General features: G+C 42.8%; 1 long non-coding RNA gene and 2 pseudogenes across 1 annotated transcript; 2 read left to right on the top strand and 1 right to left on the bottom strand.

Annotated features, from left to right (window-relative positions):
• The first annotated feature begins 417 nt into the window (after positions 1 to 417).
• LOC118935077 (uncharacterized) lies at positions 418 to 26,082 on the top strand. Its single transcript, XR_008995777.1, has 6 exons — positions 418 to 1,057; positions 1,212 to 2,853; positions 2,938 to 3,194; positions 19,230 to 19,364; positions 19,450 to 21,849; positions 25,855 to 26,082. It is a non-coding gene; the product is annotated as an uncharacterized LOC118935077 (long non-coding RNA).
• Positions 11,979 to 14,226, top strand: LOC118935075 (succinate--CoA ligase [GDP-forming] subunit beta, mitochondrial-like; annotated as a pseudogene).
• LOC118935110 (U6 spliceosomal RNA) lies at positions 22,413 to 22,512 on the bottom strand (annotated as a pseudogene).
• Positions 26,083 to 26,835: the final 753 nt, after the last annotated feature.

The raw sequence follows: 26,835 nt of genomic DNA, 5'->3' as shown, positions 1-26,835 counted from the left end.
TCGCCGCTTCACGCAGGACACAGCACTGAGGCAGAAACTGGGGAGCTATGGTGGGGGTGGCCAGACCAAGGGGTGGGGGGTGAGGAGGGCGCGCCTGGTGGGTTCTGGCAGGGGAAACGGGAAGGAGGGATCTAGAATCCGGAATTGGAAACGAACCCAGGGAAGATACGGTCCCATACATTTACTGTATAGAGGAAGAAAAACAGAGGCGCAGGGAAGTGAGCATTTTACAAATAACTCAGGAGATGGGACCCAGGAAGCAGCCCCCACGTCCGCGGGTGCCCACCTCGAGTAAAGGCTAACGCGCCCGCAGTCCTGCAGGGGGCGAGGTCGCTCCAGTTTTGGTCAGGCTGGGTTGGTGCAAAAGCCACCCGCGATAGCCTCCGTCGGCTGACGCTCCAGCGCCTGCCTTCTCAGGGTCCCCGCCCCGACTCCCAAGTTACCTGTCCCGTCACAGGCCCCTCAGAGTCCTGCTGTTCTATGGCCGCCGACATTACTCTTGTGGGTGGGGAGGCGGGGTTTACATTTTGCCAGATTAAATGACTGGTTAAAGATGTAATTTCTGTCCCAAGATAGGGCAGGAAGATGTTTCGGGCAGACTCCTAATCTCCCCCAATCCAATTATCTACCAATCAGTCCTAAATCGTCTGTGCACTGCATTGTCCGTAGAAATAGCTAGAATATCAACGGTTTAATAGCAGATAGGAGCCCGCAATTTGAGAAGCTCTTCTTTGGGCCAGGCTGGGTCTTCTCCCAACTCTCCTTCCCTCACTTGTCAAACAATGAAAAGGGACCAGCTGGAGAGTCTGGGCGGTTCCGGCACCGGGACCCCGGCCCGGGGCTGACCTGCTTGCGGTCTGCGGGTTCCGGGCGGGGGCGGGGCCCTCTCTCGCGCTCCGGCGGCCCTGCAGCCGGGAGAGGGCCCGGGCCCGGGCGCGGGCGGGGCGGGGCGGGCCGGGGAGCTCCGGCGGGGGCGAGCTCGCGGGACGCGCGGGCGGAGCGGGGAGCTTCCGGTCCCGGTCTTCGGCGCAGGACGCAGCGGTCGCGTGCAAGAGAGGTGCGCGCGGCGGGTCCAGCCTGGGGTGCGCTGGGCTGGGGCGGGCCTGGGAGGGGGGCAGGCCCAGAGCACGCAGACGGAGGTTTATAGGACCCGGAACTCTTTTGAGGACCCTTTTTTCGGCTCACCGATTTCATTCCGCTCCTAGTTTTAGTTTTATAGAAGGCTGGCCGCGCGCTGACCCTGGCGATGCCTGGAACCGGAGCCCCCTTGGTCAAAGGTGTCCGGCTGTCAGTTACCTAACAAGTCATTACGCCCAGCCTGTTTCTTCTTGTGATGCGAATCATCGTTATTTGGTTGTTCCCGGGCTGATTACACACAGCCGTGGGAGTTAGGGGCCGGCAGTAGAGTGGGCGCCCGGGCCCTGCCCTGAATTTGTCTTTAGCAAATCCCCTAGACCCTCTCTGCCTTAGATATACACAGTCAATATTTAACTTTTAAAAGTTCTGCCTTCCTTTTTTAACTTAAAAACATTTAGGAAGGTATAAAATAAAAAAAATAAGAAAATTTCTCCTAGTGCCAATAAGGGGCTATAATCACTCATTCTGGTATATTAAAAAAAAATTTTTTTTTTTGCTTTTTTGTTTAAAACCTCTCCTTAGGTATTTTTAATTTTTTCCCCATCATTTTCATCCTATTTCTTATTCTGGTTTCCAGCCTGCTTTTTAAAATTGTTATATCATACACATTTCTCTTACAACATTTCTACACAAGTCTCAGTCGTGTGGAATATTTGCATAACATTCTGCTCATATGTTGCCCAATAAGTTGGACATTCAGGTCGTGTCTATTTTTGCACTATGATACAGTGAGTTCTAAATAGTATGTAATTTCAGTTTTCATTTCTTAATTTAAGAGTTCTCAAAAGGTGTTACAGTTTTTTAGGTGGATAGATTTTTCCCCATTTGCTTTTAATCTTAATGCCTTGGGGTCTGAGAATGTGGCCTATATTTATACTTTTTAGAATTTGTTGAGCTTTTGATTGATGGTTGATTTTGCAAATAACTCTAGACATAGTTTTGAGTGATTCATTGAGTACAAAACTCTATATATTAAAGCACACTCAGTAGAATACACTATCCATATCCACTATGTTCTTTTATCTACCTGACCTCTTAATTTCTGAAAGAACTGTGAGTTTTCAAAGTATGTGCATGGACTTGCCGTTTACTTTTGTATATTTTTAACAGTTTGTGCTTTACATATTTTGTTTAACTTAATTTCTTCCCCAGCTTTATTGAGATGTAATATTGTGTATGTTTAAGGTGTACAACATGATGGTTTGATATATGTGTATGTGGGGAAGTGATTACCACAGTAAGGTTAGTTAACACATCCATTACCTCACATAGTTTCATTTTTTTTCTCTATCATCTGTTTTTTCAAACATACAGTACAGTATTTTTAACTACAGTCACCTGACTGTATATTACATCCACAGAATTTGTTCGTTTTATAACTGGAAGTTTACTCTTTATAACTGGAAGTGTACTCTTTTTCACCATCTTATTTCCAAATTTTATAGTGATAATATGAAGTGTAAAAACCACATATCTGTTAAGATGATAAACAAATAAGCATAGTGGGATATGTATCTTTTTATGCATTTTGAATTATTTCCTTGGTCTGAATTTTCAGAAGGAAATGGCCTTGAGAGCCAAACTGGCCTCTGAAGAATTTGACAAAAGCACACGATGGCTTTCACAGCAGAGGGCTTGCTTCACTGAACCCTCCCTGGTCAGCAGCAGGTATAAAAAGAACAAAACGCAAAACAAGACTGTCTTATTTTGAGAGAGGTAAGAAATGGGGATACTTATTAAAATTTGCTTTGATTTTTATGGAGGGTCACCTTTCTTTTTTTTTTTTTTTTTTTTTTGCAGGTCCATTAATTGGTTGTATTTTCTTTTTTGTATGTGGATTATCTGTTCCTGTCCTTTTGTGCTTCTGTTTTTTTATCTTGAGGAGGTTAATCTCTTCCAGTTCTTATGTTCTAGGAATTACATTTATGCTTATTCTATGGCAAAACACCTTATTGAAAAATAAAAAATCCAGCCTATCAAACCAGATACCTCAAATTCATCCTGTCTCCGTCCGCACTGCCTGTGGGCCTGACCTTTCAGTGTGACACACGAAGCAGGTAGGGGTCCTGTGGGGCCTAAAGCTTATAAATTGGTGGGGAGGGGAGGCTTCTTTAACTCCTTTTTCTTTTTTAAAGGTGGTAAGATTTTAAGGTAATTGGGCTGAAATATGGGGAAAAGTTATGCCCCGTGAGATTACATGATAGATTCCTGTTTCAGTGTCCCTCAGAGAAAGGAGTAAGGGGTGGGGAGCTGGAGTCCTTTGTTTTTTTCAGGACTGAGAGGGGAGGAGTGGCCCAGCTTGTCCTACACAAGTGGCCCTGTCCATTTATAGTATCCTTTTAGTGTCCTTGTGACCAATATAGATAGATGACTCTTCATTTATTTCTGATATTAGTAAATTGTGTCTTCTTTTTTTCTTGGCTAGTCTGGCTAGAGAATGATCAATTTTATTGATCTTTTCTAACAACCAGCTTTTAGTTTCATTGATTTTCTGTTTCCCTGTTTTCATTTTTATTGATTTCTTCTCTAATTTTTATTTCTTTTCTTCTTCTTGTTTTAGGCTTAAATTGCTCTTGTTTTATTTCTTAGGGTGGAAACTTAGATTGGTGATTTTAGGTCTTCCTTCCTTTTTAAAATATGCATTTAATGCTATACATTTCCCTCAAAGCACTGTTTTTACTGAATCCTACATATTTTGCTAAGATGTGTTTTCATTTTCATTTGGTTTAAAATATTAAAAAATTTCTCTTGAAACTTGCTCATTGACTCGTGTTATTTAGAAGTGTGTTGTTTAATCTCCAAATATTTTGGGATTTTTTAGCTATCTTTCTGTTATTCATTTCTAGTTTAATTCCATTAGACTCTGAGAATATACTTGGTATGATTTATAGTCTTTTAAATTTGTGAAGGTGTGTATGGTCTGTTTTGGTGAATATTCCATGTGACCTTGGGAAGAATGTATATTCTTCTGTTTGATGGCTACTCTGTGAATGTCTATTAAATCCAGTTGGTTTATCGTGCTGTTCAGGTCAGTTAACTCATTACTGATTTTCTGCCTGCTGGATCTACCAGTTACTTAGAGAAGGGTATTGAAATATCCAACTATGGTAGTAGATTTGTCTGTTTCTTCTTGCAGTCCTGTCAGTTTTTGTCTCACATATTTTGGTGCCCTGTTGTTAGGTGCATACATGTTAAGGATCGTTGAGTCTTCTTGGAGAATTGACCCCGTTAACATTATGTGGTGCCTCTTTTTAATCTTGATAATTTTCCTTGTTCTGCAGTCTCTCTGAAATTAATACAACTACTCCAGCTTTGTCTTGATTAGTGTTAACATAATATAGCTTTTGCTATCCCTTTACAACACGAGTTTTTACATTTAAGTAGGTTTCTTGTAGACAGCATATGCTTGGGTATTGATTTTTTTATATTCTGACAATCTCTGTCTTTTATTTAGTTGGTGTATTTAGATCATTTGAACTTAAAGTGATTATTGGTGTAGTTGGATTAATGGTTATCATGTTTATAACTGTTTTCTATCTGTTGGAGTAAAACAGTTCTTTGTTTCGTTTATCCCCCTGCTCCATATAAATAACTATTTATCAATGTTTTTCCAGCACTTGTCTGAGCAACATATCTAGCTCCGTATGCAGCAAAGTGTGCTCCTGAACATTTGTACAAGATGAGGCAGGTATAAAAGTGTTCATGCATCACTGCCTATAAAGCGAAGTTTGGGAGAAAACCCAGTGTTCATCAATGGGGCAGTGGGAATTTAAATTACGGTTCACTGACCTAAAAGAATACCACACAACAGTTAAAATAACCCAATACATTCTTATGTCCTGGAATGAAACAAACTCTAACACATGTTGTTAAGTGAAAAATGAGGTTCTGAGCAATGTATATATTATGACTCTTTTATGTAAAAATTATACGTGTTTGTAAATGCACAGAAAAAGCACCAGTATTATCCAAACCAATGTGGTGATAGCCAGTTTGGGACAGCAAAGGACTACTAGTTACATTTTCTTTTTTCTGACAAAATTGTGTTCATAAGATTTTTATTAAGCTTTAAAAATATGAAGGGAGCTTAAAGTGCTTCTCAGGGACCCAGGGGCCAAGCAGCTGTGGTGAGGTAAGGGCATGGCTGTACTTTCAAGGCAGGCATCAAGGCACAGGGATTATTGAAATGCCTTCCCCTTGAGGCCCTGCGAAAGATGAGGGGGCCTCCATACGTGCACCAAGTCAGGCACAACACAATCTGTTGGTACTTGTTGAAGAATTATTTTCTCTGTGACTCAGGTGACCAGTCAGGTGTTGTGCCAACCCAACTCTGGAAAGAGCCAGGATTGTAGCACTCAGCAGGCCGGGGGAGCAATATGGCATCCAGCCTTGTTTAATTCAGCAGCTTGAAACTGGAAAACTGTTTCTGTTTCTTCTGATTATCCTCAGAAAAAGAAATCGCATGCAGAATCACTTATTGTAATCATCCCCCAAGAACTAACCTCATGTGGGGACTCGGGGTGAAAGTTTTACCCTGCCCTCTTGGGCATTGCCCTCGATTTTATTGCTGTGGTTAATTGAGGTGTATTTCAGTAGTGCATGAACTACAAGTTAGTTCCCCGACATTTGGAACCAAGGTCTGTAGCTGCAAGAGACACCCTCATATTTTTAAAATTTCTCCCAGCAGAGTTGTGAGTTGGGTTAATAATTGTCATCTCAGGTTGGAGGACGAGCCAGCCTGTCCCACACATGTCAGTGAGTTTGTTCCAATGGAAACTTCTCAGAAGCACCTTATATTGTATATGAAGACTCAATTTCAAGGTGTCAGTTTTCCCCAGTTAATATACAGATTCAGTGTACTCTAAATGTCAAGCAGATATTCCTGACAAGCTGATTATAAAAATCATGTGGAAGTATGAAGGACCAAAAATAGCTAAGATAATTTTCCTAAAGAGTGAGGATTTTTCCAAATACCACGATTTAGAAACTGTAACAATTTAAACAGTAATAGACCAATTGAACAGAGTAGAGGTCCCAGAAAAGAGATAAATGGAAATGTCAGAGGTGACTGTACACATCGTGGGTAAAGGATTCAGTCATGTGCTTTCCGATGGCTTTCCATGTGGGAAAAATGTGAAACTTGACCTCTATCTCAAACCATTCATGAAAGTATACCCCAGATAGAATAGAGAGCTAAATGGGAAAAGCAAAGCTTTAAAACTTTTTGAAAAACAGGTTTTATGACATAGGATAAGGGCAGAATTTCTTGATGAAGACATAAAAACACAAACCATAAAGGTCTAATAACATGTTACTATATTTAAAAAAAAAAAAGAATGTGGGACAAAAGCCAGTGAGTTCAAAGTTTAAGAACAGATTTCAGATTAGGAAAAGGTATTTGAAATTCACAGAAACAACCAAGGATCATTATCCACAGTGTAGGTGACTACTACAAACTAATCAGATGAAGTCAAATGATTTAAAATGAACAAAGTACATGAACTGGCCAGTATCCATATAAAAAGACTCTAAACTTTACTTGAATAAGTGAAATGCAAATTAAGACAACTATTACTTCATAACTGACTAGCAAAAATTAACAAGACTGATAATGTCAAGCCCGAGTGAGGAAATGGCCAAAGAACTTTTATGCAATGTAAATGGGTGCAACCACTTTGGAGACAAGTTGGCAATATCCAGTCAAAATGAAGATGCTCACCATTTCCCCAAACCACCGACCCCAGCACCACCACTTTTGGTTTGTCACTAAGAGAAACTTTGAAATATAAGAATGTTCACGGAGGTACAAAGAGCAGAAATTGGAAATCTTAATAACAAAAATTAGAAGACGCCTAAATATTGAATAATAGAGGAATGGATAAACAAATGGTGGTAAGTTAAATAACAGTGAATGGCATCAACACAGGTGAATCTCAAAAATGTAATGTCCAATGATATAAACAGATTTCTAATGTGCATAAAATCACATTTACAAAAAATAAAATCACATACAAAGTGGTGCTCTAAATTATTTTTTATTATATCATTATTTATAAATACATACTTATATAATAAAAGTTTTACAAGTATAAAAATACAAAAGCCTGAACAGGTAGAACTCACCAAGTTCAGCACAAGGGCTTACCTTGCCATGCAGGAGGTGGAGGAGGGGATAGGGGTGTACCAAGTATTAACATTCTGTTTCTTGAAATAAAAAACTGAAGAAAGTTTGGCAAAATGTTTAATTTTATAAATCTGACAGTGGGAATCTGGGCATCTATGATATGATTTTCAGTACTTTTCTCTATATTTGACATGTCTCATAATTTAAAACAAAACTTATGAACTCTGTCTCTTTAGAAGGTTAATAGAATAATTATATGTGAGAGTACCTGTTGTGTTTGAAGCACTGTTTAAAGTACTAGGATTTCTAAGGTTAATGAAACATCCTTGTGCCAGCACTGAGTTAGAATGAGATTTGGGTTGTTCAAAAATAGCCAGGCAAACCATCTATTTGAGAAGGGCTTCATATCCAAAATATATAAAGAACTCATACAGTTCAAAAGCAAAAAACCACCAAACAATCCATCACAAATGGGCAGAAGAACTGAATAGATATTTTTCCAAAAAAGATATGCCATTGGCCAACAGATAAATGAAAAGATGTTCAATATCACTAATCATCAGGGAAATGCAAATCAAACCATAATGAGATATCACCTCAGACTGATCAGAATGGCTAGTATCAAAAAGACAGATAAAGAAGATGTGGTACATATACACAAAGGAATACTACTCAGCCATAAGAAAGAAACAAATCCTACCATTTGCAACAACATGGATGGAGCTGGAGGATATTATGCTCAGTGAAATAAGCCAGGCAGAGAAAGACAAGTGCCAAATGATTTCCCTCATTTGTGGAGTATAACAACGAAGCAAAACTGAAGGAACAAAATAGCAGCAGACTCACAGACTCCAAGAAGAGACTAGTGGTTACCAAAGGGGAGGGGTGTGAGAGGGCCGGTGGGGAGGGAGAGAGAAGGGGATTGAGGGGTATTATGATTGGTACACATGGTGTGGGGGTCACGGGGAAAACAGTGTAGCACAGAGAAGGCACACAGTGGATCTGTGACATCTTGCTGCACTGATGGACAGTGACTGCATTGGGGTATGGGTGGGGACTTGATAATATGGGTAAATATAGTAACCACATTGTTTTTTCATGTGAAACCTTCATAAAGTATATCTATAATAACCTTAATAAAAAATTTTTAAAAAAAGACAAATAACAAATGTTGGTGAGGATGTGGAGAAAGGGGAACTCTTTGCACTGCTGGTAGGAATGGAAATTGGACCAGCCACTGTGGAAAACAGTGTGGCAGTTTCTCAAAAAATTAATAATAGAAGTATCATATGACTCGGCAATTTCACTTCTGGGTATGTATTCAAAGGGAGTAAAATAACTATATTGAAGAGATATCTGCACCCCCATGTTCATTGCATCAGTATTTATAATAGCTAGATAAGGAAACAATCTTAAGTATCCACTGATGGATAAATGGATAAGGAAAATATGGTAGATAGATAGATAGATAGATAGATAGATAGATAGATAGATAGATAGATAGATAGATGATAGAAACACACACACAATGGAATATTACTCAGCCATTTCAAAAAATGAATTCTTGTCACAACATGGATGTACCTTCAGGGTATTATGCTCAGTGAAATATGACAGAAAAAGACATGCAGTATAGTCTCATTTTTATGTGGTATCTAAAAAAACAACTCATAAATACAGAGAAAAGATTGGTAGTTGCTAGAGACAGGGAGTTGGGGCTGGGGGTAATGGATAAAGGGGATTAAAAGGTGCAAACTTCCAGGTATAAGGTAAAAAAGTCCTGGGGATGCATGGACAGCATGGTGACTTAAAAGGTGCAAACTTCCAGGTATAAGGTAAAAAAGTCCTGGGGATGCATGGACAGCATGGTGACTATCATTAACAATACTACATTGCATATTTGAAAGTTGCTAAGAGTGATCTCAAAAGTTACAAGAAAAAAAATTCTAACTGTGAGGTGATGGATGTTAACTAGACTTACTGTAGTGAACATTTTGCAATATAAACATATCAAATCATTATGTTGTACATCTGAAAAAAAAATGCAATTATTACATGTCAATTATGTCTCAATAAAACTGGGAAAAACAACAGCCAGTCATTTGCCCAGGGTCACACACAGGCAGCCCAAGTCTGTCAGATGCCAGCCCCTACCCTAACTACTGAGCTGTCCTGTCTCTCCCACAGGACATGTCCCTCCAGCCTCTCCTCTTCTGAACCATACTGTGTAGCTGGGTCTATGTGCTTTGGATGGGCAAACTTTACTTTTTCATTTTTTCTCAAATAACCCAATAAATCAAACTTTGCATAAGGTTGCACAGGTTTCCCCGAGTTTTTTTCCCCAAAGTTACAGGCTTGCATCTCCTCAGAGTCTCAAGGAACACCTTGGCTATGTCTGGTGCGTGTGGGGAGTAGGTAAGGTGTTGGAGTCAGGCTGCCTTGGTTGAGTCCTTGCTCTCTGACCCAGTACATACTGTGTGCTTTTGATGATGCCCCAGAGCCTCTCTGGGCTTCGGTTTCTTTACCTGTAGAGGGGTGAGTTATTAACATTCCTCCTATTAGCTGTTAGGAAAGTAAACAAGTAAAGTAACGTACTTTTCTCAGCACAGTGCTGGCTGGTGCCTGGATGTACTCAGCAGAGAGGAGCTTTATTATTCTTACTCATCTTGTGGTGAGGAAGCAGATGGGGTCTTGTCCTGTCAGGCATACTTGGGTTAAGACACACGGGGGCTCCTTCCTCCATGGCAGCAGGGCCTCGATAACTGAAAGCAGGCGGAGGGATTGTTTTTAAGCCAGTGTGGCCCCCCCAAGTGGAACATCTTCCCTCCCAGGGCAAACCCCTTCAGAACCCTTGGGAAGTCGCAGTTTCACTTTCAGCAAAACCCTGCTGCAGTGGGGGAAAGCCCCCAGAGTCACCCACCAGTCCTCTCCAAAGGGAAAGTCCTCTTGGCGGGGCTGTGTGTCCCCTGCCCCTGCTTCTTGCACTCTTCCCTTCCTACCACTGAATTCCTCACCCTATCCGGTCCTGCCTTCTTTATTCTTTTGCCTTTTCCAGCCCTACTTCTCTCTGATTTTGAAGGGCTGCCTCAGCCCCGAGCATCATGTGCGGTTCTGGATTGTCCCTCTGTCCCTGTGGCCTTAGTAAGGAGCCTCTGCCCGAGGGCCTCAGTGCAGTTTCTTTTGCTGCCTCCCTGAGCAACACCTGGGAACTCGAGTAAGCCTGCCCTGATTTGCCCCCATTTGCAAGCAGAAATGAACCAGGTACCTCTTGTAGGGTTTTGAGTTTGTGCCATGTTTATAGCATAAACTCTATGTTTTAGCTCTACAAACACACCAGGCAGGTCTGTGTACTACAAGGAAAGATGTTCTACTTGGAAAACAGAGTTTTAAAATCCTGCATTTTCCTAAGGCACTATCATATCCATGAAAGAAATAACTGGTAAGCTGGACTTGTTAAAATTAAAAACTTTTGCTCTGCTAAGACAATGTTTAGAAAGTGATAAGCCACACGCTGGAAGAAAATGCTTGCAAAAAACACATCTGATAAAGGACCATTATCCAAAACATGCAAAGGACTCTTAAAACTCGATAGTAAGAAAATAACCCAATTGAAAAATGGGTCAAAAATCAGATAGCTCACCAAAGACAATATACAGATGGCAAAAAAGCATAAGAAATTATATTCCACATCATATATCAACAGGGAAATGCAAATAAAAAGAACAATGAGATACTACTATCCACCTATTAGAATGGCTAAAATCCAGAATACTGACAACATCAAATGCTGATGAGGATGTGGAGCAACAGGAACTCTCAACACTTGCTGGTGGGAATGCAAAATGCACAGCCACTTTGGAAGGCAGATTGGCAGTTTCTTACAAAACTAAATATACTCTCACTCCTTGGTATTTACCCAGAGGATCTGAACACTTAAATCCACACAAAAACCTGCACAGATATTTATAGCAGTCTTACACATAATTGCCAAAACCTGGAAGCAACCAAGATGTTCTTCAACCAGTAAGTGGTTAAGTAAACTGTGCATCCAGACAATGGAATATCATTCAGCACTAAAAAGAATTGAGTTATCAAACTATGAAAAGACCTGGAGGAACCTTAAATACATATTACTGTGAAAGAAGTCAATCTAAAAAGTTATATACTATATGATCCCAACTATAGGACATTATAGAAGATGCAAAACTGGAGACAGTAAAATGATTAGTGATTGTCAGGGGTGAATAGGGGAAGGGAGAGACTGACAGATGGAGCACAGAGGATTTTTAGGGCTGTGAAACTCTCTGTGTGATAATGTAATGATGGATATATGTCATTATGTATTGTCCAAACCCACTGTATGTGCAATAACGTAAACTCATGGACTTTGGGTGCTAATGATGTGTCAGGAAGGCTCATCAATTGTAACAAACATGCCACTCTGGTAATGGGGGAGGCTGTGCATGTGTGGGGGCAGCGGCATACGGAAAATCCCTGTACCTTCCTTTCGATTTTGTTGTGAACCCAAAACTGCTCTAAAACTAAGGTTTTTTAAAAAATGTAGTGATTTTCCAACACAAAATTACCATACAAACTGCTGAAAAAGTATTTCCTACCTATAAGCCAGCAGGGAAGAACAAGGTGATGGCTGCTGGGGGTGAAAGTGGGGTAACTCTGCTACATGCTGGTGGCCTGGAAAGAATTTAAAGCCATAAAAATGTTTATACCCAAGATGGCATCCCCTATGGTGGCACGGGCCAGGAAACTTCTGAGACCTGGTGCTCCAGCCCCCGCTCCTGGCCTCCAGGTCCCAGACAGTTCAGGTAACCCCCAGGAGATGGCTGAATCTGCAGGAATACCAGAGCAAGAAACTCCTGTCTGACAACGGAGTGAAGGTTCAAAGATTCTTTGTGGCAGACACAGCAAATGAAGCTCTGGAGGTAGCTAAGAGACTAAATGCAAAAGAAATTGTTTTAAAAGCCCAGATCTTAGCTGGAGTAAGAGGAAAAGGTATCTTCAGTAGTGGTTTGAAAGGAGGCATTCATTTAACGAAAGACCCTAAAGTTGTGGGACAGCTGGCTAAACAGATGATTGGATATAATCTAGCAACAAAACAAACTCCTAGAGAAGGTGTGAAAGTTAACAAGGTGATGGTTGCAAAGCCTTGGATATTTCCAGAGAAACATACTTGGCGATTCTGATGGACCAGTCTTGCAATGGCCCTGTACTGGTGGGCAGCCCTCAAGGGGGTGTTGACATTGAAGAAGTGGCAGCTTCAAATCCAGAACTTATTTTTAAGGAGCAAATTGACATTATTGAAGGGATAAAGGACAGCCAAGCTCAGCGGATGGCAGAAAATCTAGGCTTTGTTGGGCCTTTGACAAACCAGGCTGCAGATCAAATTAAGAAGCTGTATAATCTCTTCCTGAAAATTGATGCTACCCAGGTGGAAGTGAATCCCTTTGGTGAAACTTCACAAGGACAAGTTGTTTGTTTTGATGCCAAGATAAACTTTGATGACAATGCAGAATTCTGACAAAAGGACCTATTTGCTATGGATGACAAATCAGAGAATGATGAGCCCATTGAAAATGAAGCTGCCAGATACGATCTGAAATACACAGGACTGGATGGCAACATTGCCTGCTTTGTGAATGGTGCTGGACTTGCCATGGCTACTTGTGACATTATTTTCCTGAATGGTGGGAAGCCAGCCAACTTCTTGGATCTTGGTGGTGGTATAAAGGAAGCCCAAGTGTATTGTCTTCAAACTGCTCACAGCCGATCCTAAGGTTGAAGCCATCCTTGTCAATATTTTTGGTGGAATCGTCAACTGTGTCATCATTGTCAATGGGATCACCAAAGCCTGCAGGGAGCTGGAACTCAAGGTACCGCTGGTGGTCCGGCTGGAAGGAACCAATGTCCACAAGGCCCAGAGTAACAGCGGACTCCCCATTACTTCAGTGGTCAACCTGGAAGATGCGGCCAAGAAGGCTGTGGCCAGCGTGGTTAAGAAGTGGTGGCTTTGCCTTGACCCCTCAGAGGAAGAAGTCCATTTTCCCATAAAAAAAAGAATGGTTCTCTCATCACTATGAAGGAAATGGTTATCCCATTGGGAAGAAACAGAGAGAGGGGATGAGCAAGAATCCCAATGAAAAATCTTGAATCTGTATTTTCTTGAATAAGATATCTAGGCAGCCTAAATAATGTGATTTCACTTACTGTCTTCACTACATTAATGTTGTATGTTTTCATACTTTTTTCTCACAATAATCCTGCTCAGTAGGCTTTGTTTTGCCAACTTTGCAGAGCAGTCTGTGTGGCCAAACAGTGTGCGTATATACAGAATTTGAGATCAGGCCCTTGTTCATTACAACAGTTTTGGTGGACATTTAGCCCTGTATAAAAAGTTTTTTTAATCCACAGGCTGTGTAAAATTCATTTAACAGATTAACTATCAAAAAGGTGCCTCTCAGTCATTCAAACAAATAGCTGTCACACACTGTAACAGTTTTAAGGAGCTTCTAATTCCAACATTTGTTTGGAAATCCGTGAATATTCTGAAATATATTGTACAATGAAAGATGCCTTAATATTGCATATACTGTTTACCTCACACTAAAATAAAGTCAGAAATCTTGTAATCTTGGAGTCAAAGGTGTTCTCTTTTAATGTCAAAACTGAAGAATGCTGATTCTTAGAGAAATCTCTGTGATTAAGTCATTTCGAGGTGAGGCAACACTGAAGATCAAATTATGTTGTGAGTGTCAGTCTCTCCCCCTACCCCACCCATCACCTCAGAATCTGCCAGCTGGGAAAATGTAATTGAGAGGATGTGGCTTTTTCTCATAATATCCATGTTTGTGGTTGGAAAGAATTTGAATTAGTTTTTTTTAATTTTGGTAAATTTTTATCTGTACACAAATTTAAATAAAATTCTATGTTTTGTAAGCTCTAAAAAAAAATGTTTATACCCATATGCTCAGTAATTCCAGTCTGGAAAATTTCTCCATGGGATATAATCTGAGATTAGCACAATGGAGTATGAACAGAGATGTTAAAAGTGGCAAGTGATTGAAATATTTAAAAGTCAATAATTACTTAAGCAAACCATTATAATCCATTCCATACAATTTTAAACATTAAAATTATGATGTAATTATGAAAACCAGGTTGAAATAAGAAACATGCTTACGGTATATTTTATAAAAACATACATTCAACATGACTACAACTATGTAGAAAATGTTTTAAAAACATTAGAAGAAAATAAGTCAAGATGCCTTTCCTTTGTTCTTTTCTCTAGTTTCTACATTTCTGCAGCGTATATTACCGCAATTGTATCGCCTTTACAAATAGACTTGAAAATAACTCACTTCCCTTCTAGAGGAGCGATGTTCAGTGCAAAGCCGCACTCTGCCCCAGAAACAGTTTTCAGACCTGGTCTTTTTTCTTTCTGGGAGCTGCATCGAGCAGTGTGTCTCTTCTTGCCCCATATTGTCTGTGCCATTTCAGATGCTGTCTTCATGATTCTCCAGTTATTTACTATGTTTATATGTTTCTCCACAACTGCTTAAATTTTTTTTAAATGAGGTAAAATATATAAAACATACATTGAGCCATTTTAACCACTTTTAAGTGTACAGTTCAGTGGCATTAACATCTACATTGTTGTGCAGCCATCGCCACCATCCATCTCCAGAACTTTATCATTTTCCCAAACTGGAACTCTGTCCCCATTAAACCCTAATTCCCGCTTCCCCCCTTCCCCCAGCCCCTGCCAACTACCATCTGCTTTCTCACTCCCTGAATTTGACTCCTTTCTATTCCTCATGTAAGTGGAATCACACAAGGACCAAGTCCCTGGTTTGTTTTCATGTTAAACGTAATGTTTGTTTGCTCATTTGTTCAATATTCACTGTGCTAGGCAGAGGGTTAAGCATTGCTCAAGAAACACATGTGGTCTCTGAGGCTGACAGGGCAGAGGGGCAGAGGTAACAAGGAAAAACACAGAGAAGAAAGTACGAGAGTGTGAGAAGCGTGAAAGCGTGGTCACAGAGAACCCCTGCGGGGCCTTCTGGAAAGTCTAGGTGTTGTAGGATGAATGGGAGAGTGGGGTCCGGGAGGAAGGCTGAGGAGCCAGCGGGGTCCAGCAGATGGAGCCGGAGTGGGGCACACAGCCTGAGGAGGGAGAGCCTTCGTGAGTTGTGTGTGTGTGGTGTGTGCCACATGCAAGGGGCCTGGGAGAGATAGCAGGCCTGGGGGCACCCCAGGAGAGAACAGGAATGTGTTCTAAGTGCAGTGGGGGGTTTTCGGGGGACCCTCTTTTCCCTGCCTTGTCTGCGAGGAGGGAAGGAGTGCCCTGGGTTTGGCTGAGTGCACAGCCAAGATGCAGAGCAGGCCACTCGTATCACCAGCAGGACCTCCTGGGCCAGGCACCGGGATAAGCCCTGTTTGTGACAGCAAGGCTGAGGCACAGACCAGTGTGGCCCCTCCCTCTGCCAGAGACGGCTAGTGGGCACAGCCCATGCCCGGAGCCACCACTTTGTTCTGTGTCTTTGTCCACAGCTGCTCAACTGTGTATACAGTGTTTGGCCTACGGCAGGGGGGCGATTGTTATCTTACCACTTTGTAGTAGTTGAAACAGGCTTAGGGACAAGAAGCCACCTGCCCAAGGTTGAGGAGTAAGTAAGTGACAGAAGAGTAAACGTGTGAGGAGCACATGAAAACATGTCTGACCCCGTCCCACCTCCATCACTCCTCCCAGTGACCTGGAGGGGAGCTTTCTACTGCTTCACTGGGCTCTGGGAAGAGAGGAGGAGGCCTGTGGGTGGGGAAGGGCAGGGAAGCGGGGAGCAGGCCCCACCACAGAAGATGAAAAGAGGATTCTAGTCTCTCCAGACCGTACTCAATAGTGCTTTCTTGTGCTTCTTTCTTAAAGCCTTGTCTTGACCCTACTTACTGTAAATGCAATGTTATGTCCTGTTTTTTATTTGCATAAACATTCTCTGACCTGTGTCTTAGGACCACTATTTCTGAGCTTTGAATAATTGTCTACCAAGTAAATGGGCCACAATTTGTTAAAATTCCTTTTTAACTGTCGATTGTTTAGGCTGTTTCCAGTACTTCTAAAATGCATAAATAATACTAGTAACACCAATGGTAATATTTCCTGAGGATTACCCTCCAGACTAGGTTTCAAATGCCTGAGCGGTTTCTCTGGGTCTGGTCCACAGTGTCTCAGGAGGCTGTGGGCATGCCAGGGAGGCTGAGAACAGAGCCCAGGTGACACCAGGTCTGTGTTTGTCAGCGATCACAGAGATGGGTAGTTCGTCCCAAACAGATGGGTAGGGGTGAGGGGTGGGGGAGCTCCTGGAGAGGGGAGGGCTGCCCTATATAACATCTCGCATAAAAGGGCAGGTGTGCAGGGGGGATGTGGGGTGGTGGCAGCTCTGCCTGACTCCCTCTGCTCATGCGTGGTGATTGCCTGCCTCAAGGGGCCCCCCCAGCCCCTCCTTGGGCCGTTCCCTTTGACTGTCCCGGGAAAGAGTCCAGGGCTCAGGATTCTGTACACATTTTGAATCCAGCCCCTTCTGAAGGGCAGCCCCAGAATCCATAACTGTCGCAGCAAACCCCAGGCACACAGAGGCTTGTGGCTGGCTTGCGGTTGCTGTGATCACGCTGGAGTCAGAGACTGGCTGCCCTGACAGGTGCCACCTAGCATGTAGCACAGGTGGGAAAAGCCCAGCACGAAGTGGCTGTCCTGAGGCTCTGGGAGAGACCCCAGCCCCGGGAGCCTCCGCTGGCTCAGCCTCTTACGGCTGATGACCCTGGGCCAGATGCTCTTAGTAAGAAACCAACAAAAATGTCTGCAGAGGCAAATCAGGAGCAGAAAAGTGCTGTGACCCGTTCCTGGCTGCTGCTCCAGGCCTGAGTGGTCAGCAGACCATTTGCAGGGGCCTGGGCGTGGGCCACTTCCTTCCTAGAGGCGCACCAGCTGCCCCTCCACCCCTGCCCTCTGGCCTTCCCCTGACTATCAGGCTGCCTGACTCAGCATCTATCAGCTCCTCCCGAAGACACACCTGTGGAGAGCAGCTGCAGACTCCTTCTTCAGGAAGGGGGCGCAGGCACAACTTCCTCGTGAATGGGTGGACCTCCACAGCTGGAGCTCTTGGAGGAAAACATGCAAGACAGCGCCCCCAAGCTTTGATAAATCTGTAGACCAAGCAGGCTGAGGCCCCCATGTTTTCAGGGGTTCTTTAAGAAAGTGTCGTTTATCTTATATTGATTGATACAACCTTGAAAACTCGGGAGGAAGTGTGGTCTTGTGGGAGAAGGGCCTGTGTTGCCTTCTTAGCACTGCCCCTGTTAGAGGAGTCCGTCTGAGCTACGGAGGGAAGAGGCGGTCACACCTGCCCCCGTGTAACCAATCAAACCTCCCCGATGGTGTGGCAGGGTGATGGAATTATAAAGTCAATGTGCTCCTCCCAATACATACAAAAAAGAACAACTCTAAAATTGTGACTTTCTTGCAAACAATGGAATCTTTTGAGAATCTGTGGCATGTGCGGATTTGTAAATGAAGAGGAAACAGAAACCCCTGATGGATTCATAATGATAGCATTGAAAGCAGCAGTGGTTCTCTGCCAGGGGAACACCAACAGGCAGAAGGGTGGCCATCAACTGGGTGCCTGAGACCTGTCACATGGGAAGAACCCCAATGCGCCTTCTTGACTTTGTGCATGCACGCCTTACTTTGTCACTGTTGGGTGTGAAGTGTAGCAGCTTAAAAGTACCCACTTGTTAAAAAAAGTAGATCAGGTTTAAGATTATTCCTATAAAATATAGGGTCACCTGCTCACCTGCACTGTAGCAGGCTTCCTTGGTGAGCTAGAAAGGGGTGGAGGACAACTGGCACACAGGGGATTGGCCATGCTCAGGGTTACATGCAGACAGCACTGGGAATTCTGGACCCACAAAAGGTCGTCTGGATGCCTTAGTGATTCCAGGTCGTCTTGGTTAGTGATTCAAAAGTGTAAGCAGTCAAGTGTAGCTTTGAGTAGACTTGCTTTTGAGGGGTTCTTGGAAGCTTGCAGGGACTTACTTTGAGAAAAACTCTTTCTGGTAGAATTAGTTAAATGTGAAGGGTTGGCCAGAGATTGTGAGTTCCATGTCACAGGAGGTATTTCAATGTGGCAAGATTGTCATAAATGGTGATCAAGTATTGTTCTGGAGGCTGAATTAAATAGATGTTAAGTTCCTTTCCCAACACTGAGATCCATTACTCTAACAGATCAGATTTTACCAGTTGCAAAGATTTTTTAATTTTAGTTGCCATTTGCTGCTGCTTCAGGCACATCTAGAGTAGAGAAGAAAGAGCCCACGGGATGGTTTCTATGCAGGTCTCATGAACTCTGGGCTTCACAGGGTGATAAACTTGTGTGGAATCAAAGATGAAGCTGCTCTTGCTCTTGTCCCCATGGGTGTGGGTAGAAGACAGGACATTTCACCAGGCATCATCTGGTACTGGTATTTGGGTAAAGTCTTATTGCTGCTGTTTGCACTCCGGCCTGGTGACTTGGTGGAGTTTAGGCTTAGAATCCTGCTTGTAAAAGGCAAGAGTGCATATGTGCATAGGGGTTAATTGAAAGAATGCCAGTGAAACGTCACAGTACCAAGTGCATAACAAATGCTTAATAAATGGAGATGATGATTGGCAAGGGAAGGCAAATACCAATAAACAAGTGTGAAGATATGGGTCATCTGGTCACTTTAAACTTTAAGTGAGATTGGATGTGGGCACCCCCTTCTCTGAAACAAGTAGAAATGTGTGTGTGAGTGTGTAGTCAGATCCACAGACAACTTTTTAAAATCAATGAATAAAGTAGATAATCTCAGTTATATTTTGGAAAATTTAAACTTATTTTTATTGTTTGTCATTTGATGATTTTTTTTTTCCCTTTCAAAGGAGATTTTGCAGCTGCAGGAGCTGCTGTTGAGCTCACTTCTGAAGGTAAGATGCCTTCAAATGGCCCCGGACACAGAGAGGAAAAACCATCAGAGCAGCTAGAGATGGCAAGCCTGTGATGATCAGAGCCAACATGTAAGAGTGAAGTTCTGTTCAAGTATGAATAGTTACAGCCTTAAAAAGCATTATTTTCTTATTGTCAAACCATCTTTCTTTTTAGAGAAAATCTAGGATACAGTGAAGCAAAGAAGAGGAAAATAAAATAGTCCTTAAGTCCTGCCCCCAAAGATACAACTGACAACCTCTACTGTATCGCCTTCCAGATTCTCTCTCTCTTACAATTGGGGCCATACTTTAGTCTAATAATATTTTGTGCCTTTTTAAAAACAGTCTTTTCTTGTCATTATACATTCTTCATATCTATCTATATATATATAGAGAGAGATAAAATTGAAATTGCTTTATTGTTTTGTCTGGCTATAAATGTAATACACAGATGGAAGACATGCCCATGCATAAACAAGAAGGTGAAAATCACCTGTAATCTGCCACATCCCCCAACCCCTGTAACAGTCAGAGTTATAACTTTGGCATATACTCTGACTATTCTTTCTAATGCATGTTTCTTGCACACAGCTAATTCCCCTCCCTTCCAAGATTGGGTTCATATAACATATAATGTTTTATAACCTGCTTTTTAAATTTAAAAATGCATTGTGAATATCTTTCCAGTTATTAACATTCTTGGTACAGCATTATTTCAATGGCTTTTATTACATAATATGGTGCATTCTCATTTATTTCACTGGATACTTAGGTTTTTAGCATGTTTTCAGTATGCTCACAGTAACGTGATGCATGTTTTTGCCATTAATAATCCTTGTGCATAACCATAATAACCTTTTCATGATAAATTCATAGAAGTAGAATTGCTGGACCAAAAAATGTGCACAATTTTAAGGTTCTTGATACTATTACCAATTGCCCTTCACAATGGCAGCACCAGTCTGCACTCCCAGCAACGGAATACGAATGGGCTCCTTTATTCACACACTCATCTACCTGAAATATTGTATCTGGTAAATAATTTTGGTAATCTGTAAAATACATTTCTAAAATGCACTCCTTTTTTTGTGTATTTGTTGTCTAAACAACTCCAATCTATATTAGAAACAAGTCTATATTTAATTTTTATTAGAGTTTATTATTCATTAAATTACCAACTTCTGGCTTCTTTCTTTCAGTATATATATATATTTTTTAAACATTCACTTGTTTAAACAACCTGGAAATACTTTTGGTCTAAAATGTGAAGGGCTAAAACTTAAATTTTTTTTCAAATAGCTTACCAATTGGTTCAGCACACTTTATCATATAATTCACCCTTTCCCCATGTGTGTAAATGCCACTTGTATCATGTAATCCACATATTCTAGTGGGTTTATTCTTATGTCACTTAATTTTAATTATTGGAATCAGGAATTGTAAGTTGACCAGTATATACCTAGTAGCTGATAATCTCACTGTGGGGAAGAGGCTCTTGCCTTGGAGAAAGTAAACCTTTCTGATTCTAAAAAGATGGGTGAGTCTCATTCCTCCATCTCTGCAATTTACCCCTCTGCTAAGACCTAAGGATGGGGAAAACAGGACGTCATGGCCAGGAAGCAGGAATCTAGAACTCAGAACAAGGCTAACCAGCAACAAAGCCTGGGGGTCACAGTAAAAAACAAGATCCGCCTTAGGGATTCTGACACTTTGAAAGTCAACTAAGTTCTGGGACCCTCATAAGAAATTAAAAACTAACAGTTTGGGGCACTCTGAAAAAGTACTGTTCTCAAGATTTTAGATCAATAAATAAATCCATAGAGTCACACCTCAGTTAAGTCAATGACCTCGCTGTCCCTGTGCTTGAAATACCAGCTTTTTAAATGTAGGAACTAATAATATGTTTAGCCACTATAATAACAAATTCTACTTCTGTGAAAAAAAAAAGGTACAAATTAGTGGAAATTGTGCTTTCTCATCTAACCCTACTTCTGAGCAAGCTGAGTGTTCACACCACAAACCCAGTCAGGACAATGCACCTCAATCCGGGGTGGTGAACTGTACTTTTAGGCAAAAATAGAGAAAATAAATTACCTGGACTAGCTGGAAAACTAAAAGTAGAAAGTAAGAGGTGATACATCAGATTAGATGAAGGACACAATAACATCATTTTTATGCTATTCACACAAACTGGCTTGTGTGGGGAGAGTGCTAGATGCTAATAGGTGGTGCAGTGTTTCTTCCCTGCCTCCCATTCTGTTGCTGGGCTCCCCATGTTTCCTGCTCCCTTTGTGGGTAATAGCTTCGTAAGCTGCCCGCAAATCCTTTTGGAACTAGGTAGTGCAAAAATAAATAAAAATACGGTTCTTAGGTGCTTTCCAATGTAGTGTAAAATTGAATTTTAATGGTCAATTTAATAAAAATGAAAGGAGGAACTATTTTGTTTTAACCTCTCATCACTTTTTTCCGGGGAGCTTTTGCTTTTTTTGCACTCATGCCTGATGCTGGCAGCCAGGTGGGTGTCGTCAGTGGCACTTGCCTACACAGGAGGTCACAGCTGCTCAGCTACAGGCAGGTATATGGTTTTCTGATTACTTGCTTTGCAAAAGTTGGATCATGTTTTAACTACTCAAGAAGCATTCCTGGCAATCTCCCCAAATCATTCTTTTAAGTCATTCTTTTGACTGCCGCATGATATTTTAGGGTGTGTGTAGATCACAGTTTATTTAGTGATTCCCTATTGATGAACTTGGGGTTGCATCCTGTTTTTGTTTTGCCCAAATGAAATTGACATAATCATCTTTGTATATATATTCTTACATAATAATGCTTTTACTTTATAGGAGACATATTCTTGTGAGTGCTGAGTTAGAGTATGTGATTTATTATTAGGTATTGCAAACTGTTTTCCAAAAGGCTGTAGTGTCTCATAATACCATCAGCAACCCCTGTTGGGTGTCCTTGTCCACATCTTCTCCAGGATTGAGTGGTATCACTCTTTTACATTTTCACCCACCCAGTGACATGTGTATGCAAATAACACATCTCCATTTTTCTGGGAAATAATTTTTTTTTTTGGTCATATGTGATTTTTGTTCAACTGACAAGCACTTTTCTACAGCTACACTTGTGCAACATAAAAAAATGGAATGCTTCATGAATTTGTGTGTCATCCTTGCACAGGGGCCATGCTAATCTCTGTATTGTTCCAATGGAAAATGTATTTTTAACTTCAAGTGAGTCACAACTCATTTTATGAAGGTGAAATTTTGGTGCAGAGGTTATGGCAGGAGAAATGAAAAGCTGTGGATCAACCTTCCTTTCTTAAACACACAAAAGGTCTTAATTTAGTTTGGATACAAAAAGCAGGGCAGGGAACAGGACAGAGATTTTAAACTACCATCAGCAGGTGTGCAGGCTCAGCAGTCTGCTAAAAAGGCCCATAGTCACAATAACCAGGAATAGTTTACAAGGCAAACACCCCTGCCCCAGCCTCAAGTGGCATGGGCAGGAGCACACTCACTCTGAGATGATGCAGATAAAATCCCAATAGTATTATTCCCTTTGCCAGTGAACGATACGCTCCACATGTGCTGGGTAAGCAGGAGGAGTCCTGACAGAGGAAGATGTGAGGAACCACTGGGGCAAGGACGGGCCTGGCTCTGAGCCCAGGGAGCCTTTCTCTTGCCTCCTTCAAAGCCCACAACGCAAGGTGTGCTGCCAGACACAGGATTCTGTGGTTCTGGCGAGGTGGGCTTTGAGTGGGAGTTCTAGGAAGGCACTTCATTTCCACGAAGGCCTGCTTGCCTTGTGAAGTCACCCTTCCCCCCAATTCCCAAACCAGAAGCATTTGTGCGGCTGTAGGGTGAGTCTTCCACTGCTCTTTGCTCCCTAGCCCCAAGCTGGCTGAGGCCTGGAGTGGGTGAGGGTGGCGGGTCAGGACTCCTGGCCTCCTTTCTGTCTGATCTGGTCCTACCCAGCCAGCAGGTCTAGCCAAGCAGCTAGCTCCTGGCCCACAGGATGCTGAAGGGGTGCTGGGGAGGGGTGTTGGGGGGAAGGTGGGCCTCTGTGTCCCCACCAACACTTCAGATCTTCTCCTTGTAGCTTTTCCCCCACCCAACCACAGAGACCTCCACAAATCCACTGTGAGAGTCTGCAAACTCTTCTATTAGCAGAACCCTGCCTTTGTGAACATTCCCTGGGTGTTGGCCTGTCTGCTCTGCCTGTTTGTTGTCTGTCCAGGGCTGACAATAGGGTGAGGTGCTGAGGGCTCTCGCTTTCAGAGTCACCAAGTGCTGGCCCTGTGTTTGTGCTCTGCAAGGTGACGGAAGGCCCTGGAGTCAGGGACAGTGGTGTGAGCTCAGTGCATGTTAGTGCCAACAACTCTATAGGCGCTCCATTTATATGTAATTTGTGTTCCCTGAGGTGTTGTCAGCTGTACTGCAGGGTCTACTTTCAGAAGTGTGGAGAAGCCCTGGGCAGCCCGGACTGGCTGGGTTGGGGAGCCAGCAGAAGAGGGCTGGGAGGATGCCCAGGGAGGGCAGTGCCCAGCTGCTCCGCATGGGGAGCAGAACGTGCTTGTGGGAGCCTGAGGCCTCCCTGATGAGGCCTCTCGCTCCTTCATTTACCCAGTCTGGCCTCAAGGTTGGGTAATGCTGGTGGCAGGACAGGGCCAAGGGTTCCCGTAGGTCTTGGCCTCCCCAGGAGATAAGGGACTGGCTAGGAAGGCGGGGACTGAGGCCTAGCAGCCTCTCTGGTGAGTGCTGTGAGCAAGCCTGTGAGCCTGAGGACTGGCCCGTGTCTGTCCTGGCCCTGCCTTGTCCAAGCACAGGGAGAGCAGGCACACAGAAGGTGCCCAAAATGTGTATATTTGAATTGACATCAAGAAGCCTAAGGGAGAGAAGCACTAATGGAAGAGATGAGGTGTCTTGTCTGAAGGTTTCAGCCCCAGGCAAGTTCACTGTGAATTCAGTGAGACTGAGAAATGACAACAGGACATTCTTGGGGTAAAAGGGTTTATACCCAGCTTTATTCTCCCTGCAGTAGGTCGAGCACTGAATCACCTCTGCATCCAGCAGTCTGCTGGTCTGTAATCTACCCTCAGTCTCTGCCTCTGCCCAGAGCACTGGGCAGAGCTCTTTATATAGGACCCTATCAACAATAGCTTATTGCCTACTGGTGTGGGAGCATTTGCCCAGGAGTAGGCCAGTCACATCATCAAGTAGTTTAGGTTCAGGGGAGGATCGTGGCCACAGGAACTTCCATTTTCCCCACAGTGGGCAGGGTGATTAGCTCACTCATAGATGAGGGGCAGTGTAGGAGATGGCCTGCAATTCAAAATACATGAAAGGAAATGTGGCTGGTCTCTGCTGGAATGCAGAGGTCTGAGTGAAGCTTAAGGTGGGTACTGCATGTAAAAGACAGTCAAGTAAGAGGAAAACAGCCATCCAGGAGACCTGGTGACACTGTGCGGGAAGAAGAGTTCCTTTCTCAACCCGGCTGCTTTCAGCTTGGTAAGAATGACACCTGCCATGCCTATTTCTGTGACTCCCAAGCTGGTTGGGGGGTGAGAGCTTCTTTCTGTTGGGGAGCATGGTTTGAGCTGACACACTGAGTCATGGAGCTGGAGGACTCCAGGACCCAGTGATTCATAGTCACCGAGGAGCGTCACTGAGATGATGCGTCTTTGGAGGTTTCCCAAGAAGTCACAGAGGAAATCTCTTCGGTCCTCCACACCTGGAAAGGCCTCTGAAGACAGGGCTCTTTCTCTCTCTCCCTTTGACTGGGTGGTTGATTCGGATCAGCTCTGCAGCCCACACAGGGCTGGGGATCACTTTGTGAAAACAAGTTGCCCACTTCCTACAGGTAGAGACACAAGCTGGGGTGGGGGTGGGGATGAGTAAGGATGAAAGAAGGGGGTTGTTGGAGCCCCCTTCCTCCTTTCAACTCAGTGGGGCTGCTGAGCGCCACACCTGCAGACTGGTGCCCAGAATCCTCCACCCTTGTTTCCTACTGAGAGTAAGGGAGGGGAGGAAACCAGCGTTGCTCCCAGGCCTTCCTATCTGTGGTCATTCAAGGTCCACAGCAAGACCAAGAGGGAGATGCTACCTGTGCTCCCATGGGCAGGGGAGGTACCCCAGGGCTGCTCTGCTGGTAGAGGCAAGCCCTGTTGTCCCCCCTCCTCAGCACGTGACACGTGACTTCCATTGTACTGATTTTTAAAATCATAATTTATGAACAAATCTCTCTCAGATGGAAATTAAAACTGATTCCAAATTTCAAATACTACAGTGACCAGAGCCTCTTTTTAAAGAGTCTGTTTCTCTTCTCCAAACTTTTGTTTTTTTCCCTCAATTATGAAAGAAAAACATGATCGTTGTAAAAATTCACATAACACAAAAATGTGCAATGCAGAAGTGGAATTTCCCCAGAGTAACTGACATTACCAGTTGGAGTACATCCTTCCAGACCTCTGTAAGCATATACAAAGACATATGTCCAGAGGCATTGATACATGATTACAGAATCAGATTTGCAGAATAAGATTCAGTTGTCTATATTCTTTTTTTTTCTTTTTCAGTTGTCTATATTCTATATCTTCTATGAGATTTCAATTTTGTTTAAAAAAGTACGTGCTGAAGAAAATCTGGAGGAACAATAAGCCTTCAAATACTGATTTTACACATTTCTGCAATGTTCCATACTTGGATTTAAAAAATATCTCTTTATTGAAATATAATCTGTATCTATTTCCATATCTATATGTACTGAGTGTATAGCTCAATGACTTTTCATAAACTGATCACCCCCGTATGACCAGCTCTCAGATGAAGTAGATTGTGCCGACCCCCAAACCTTATGCTCCCTTCTAATGTCATCCCCGCACCAAGGGTAACCGTACCCTGACTTCTGTCATGTATTCGCTCTGCTTCTTTTTTAGTCTGTGCTTGAATTTTAACAGTGACTACATATTGCATTTAAAATGAGGTTAACCAATACAGAGATGGTTAAAACACATGCAGATGTAGTGGCCAACATTTAATGCCAGCATATACGGATCTTGCTCATTCCTTAACAGCTGCATGGAGTCCCTTGCATTGCAATTGATGTAACTGGCTCCTTTTGATGGACATTTTGGTTGTTTCCAGTTTTGGGCTAATAAGCAGCACTTCAAGGAACAATTTGGTGCATTTTTCTTTGCATGTGTCAATCTGAGATGTGTTTAAGATAAATGCCTACAAGTGGAATTGTTAGTCAAAAGATAGCCAGACCAAAAAAAATTGTTTTGATATTTTGTCATAATGGTCCTCCAGAGAGTAGTAAATGCTCAGCTCCTTCTTCAAAACAGAAGGCAGGTGCTGGGTGCAGACCTCCTCACCGCAGCCCCCACTGCTGGCAGCCAAGCCTGCTCGGGTTCTCTGGGCAGATCAGACCCAGCCTGCCTCCGCAGGTGTGTGCTGCACAGAAAACAGCCCAAGGAGCAGCCGCCACCCCCAGCCTGTCCCCCAGCCTGTCCCCATATGAACTTGCAAACAACTAAACACAACTGCCAAGACACCAG

This window comes from Manis pentadactyla, chromosome 2 (assembly GCF_030020395.1).
Source record: "Manis pentadactyla isolate mManPen7 chromosome 2, mManPen7.hap1, whole genome shotgun sequence".
NCBI classification, from domain to species: domain Eukaryota; kingdom Metazoa; phylum Chordata; class Mammalia; order Pholidota; family Manidae; genus Manis; species Manis pentadactyla.
The sequence above is the reverse complement of the archived record's forward strand: the minus strand, read 5'-3'. Positions and strand labels throughout refer to the sequence as shown.